Here is a 2,502-nt window from a genome sequence, read left to right as displayed (position 1 = left end):
AAGGGGGGATAGGAGGCATCAACCTCCCTAGAATACTTTATTTGCTGGGCAGGTCCCCCTGACCCCACAGAACACCGAAGCAGGTCATACCTGGGCTACCAGAGGATCCCAGCTGTACAGTTGCCAGAGACTTCTCAAACTCCCCCACCTGAGAATTGTGTTAACTGTGACACTTGTCCCAAATTTCTTTTGGATATATTTATATATCCAGCATTGGGATTACTGGATCATATGGTAGTCCTAGTTCCAATTTTTTGAGGAACCTCCACAGTATTTTCCATACTGGCTGTACTAATGTACATTTTCAATACTGGTGTTCAAAGATTCCCATTTCTTCACATCCTTGCCAGCCTTTGTTATCTTTCATCTTATTTAGAATAGCTGCTCTAACAGGTACGGGGTGATATGGTGGTTTTGATTTACATTTTCCTAATGATTTGTAATATCAAATGATTTTTCATAAACATATTGAGTATTTCACTTCATTTGAGAAATGTCTATTCAGGTGTATTGCCTATTTTTAATTATTTTCTTGGTTATTAAATTAATACCTTATATTTTGGATTTTAACTCCATATTAACTATAAAATTTATAGATATCTTCTCCCTTTCCATAACTTGTTTTGTTGATTAATTTCTTTTAGTTTGATATGATTCTATTTGTCTATTTTTGCTATTTTTGACTATTTTTTGAGGTAAAAATTACATTTAAAATGGAATTTTTTCCCCAGCATTTTAGAGTCTTGGCTCCTTTCTGTATAACTAAGTTTTTAAAAATATCTTATTCCTCTATAGGTAATGTAATTTGCTTTTCTTAGAGGTTTTAGAAATGTATTTCTTGTTCTTATTTTGCTGAAATTTTATGAGAGTGTATCAAATAATTTTTAAAACAGTAGCTTTATTACGGTATAATTCATATAACATACAAGTCATAGATTTAAAACTATGTAACTGTAGACTGTTATGCTTTTTATTGTATTGATAGAATTGCACAGCCATAACCACAATACATTTTAGAACATTTTTCATATCAAAAAGAAACCCCACCTTATTAGCAGTTTTCTCTACTTTCTCTCAATTTCTCTAGCCCTAATGAGACCACTGTTCTATTTTGTGTCTTGATAGAGCTGTCTCTTCTGGATATTTCACATCAGTGGTATCATATAACATGTGATCTCTGTAAGGAGGTTTCCTTAGCATAATATTTTCAAAGTTCATTCATATTATAGCAAGTATATATATGCTACATTTATTTTTACTGCCGAATAACATTCCATTGTATGAATATATAGCATTCATCCATTCACCACTTGATAGACGTTTAGATTTTTTCTATTTGTGTTTATTATGAATAATGTGGCTATGAACATTTGTATACAAGTTGTTGCGTGGACATATGCTTTTAATTCTATTAGGTCTAAAAATTACTGGGTCCTTTCGTAAATTAATAATCTCTAGAGGAACTTCAATACCTTTTTCTACAGAGACTGAGTCTTTTTACATTTCCAGTGTATGTACATTTTCCATACAGTATATGATGGTTCCAATTTCTCTACATTCTCGAGCACACTTGCTCATACATATCTTAGTTGGTGTGACCTGGTTTGTCATTGTGCTTTTGATCTGTATTGACCTGGTGGCTAATTATGTTCAGCATCTTCTAACTTTTTACTTAGCAACCATTTGTATATCTCCTTTGGAAAATGTCTTTTAAAATCCTTTACTCCATTTTAATTATTTATTATTAAATTGTGAGAATTTTTCTATCATATATTTATATAAAAACTTATATATTTTATGTAAACTTTTATGACTTGGAAATATTGAATTTTTTTTCCAGTTTGGTGTGTTGTCCTTTCCCCTTCTTTTTCTTTTTAAGTACATTTTTTTAAAAAAAATCTAATTTATCTATTTTTTTCTTAACTGTTTGTGCTCTTAGTGTCACATCTAAGAAATAATTGCCTAATCCAACATCAGAAATATTTGTGCTTATGTTTTTCTTTGGAAGATTTTACAGTATTAGCTTTTACATTTAGATCACTGAGCTAACTTCACAGTATGTGGCAGGTGTCTAAATTAATTCTTTTGAATGTGGCTATCCAATTGTTCTAGAACCATTTGTTGAAAAGACTATTCTTTTCTCATTGTATTGTCTTAGCATCCTTGTCAAATGTTGCTTAACCTTAACTAGGAAGGTGTGTTTCCAGAATCTAATCAGATTCCAATGTCTACATTTCTATCCTGATTCTAGTACCACACAGTCATGTTGTTGTATCACTAAAATCAGATATATACATCAGTGGGATCCAATTGAGAATCCCGAAACCAATTCTTATATTATTGTCAATTGATTTTTGACAAGGGTGTCTAGATGATACAATGGAGAGAGGATTTTGAGTCTGGACTGTCTTGTGGACAGTGCATTATTACTAATTTCATACACTTATGTATACATCTACTCAGAATTTCTTTCTTTTTTAGTCAATTTTATCTATTTGTGCT

Source organism: Otolemur garnettii, unplaced genomic scaffold (assembly GCF_000181295.1).
Source record: "Otolemur garnettii isolate 467f Iridium unplaced genomic scaffold, OtoGar3 scaffold00060, whole genome shotgun sequence".
NCBI lineage: Eukaryota > Metazoa > Chordata > Mammalia > Primates > Galagidae > Otolemur > Otolemur garnettii.
The sequence above is the reverse complement of the archived record's forward strand: the minus strand, read 5'-3'. Positions refer to the sequence as shown.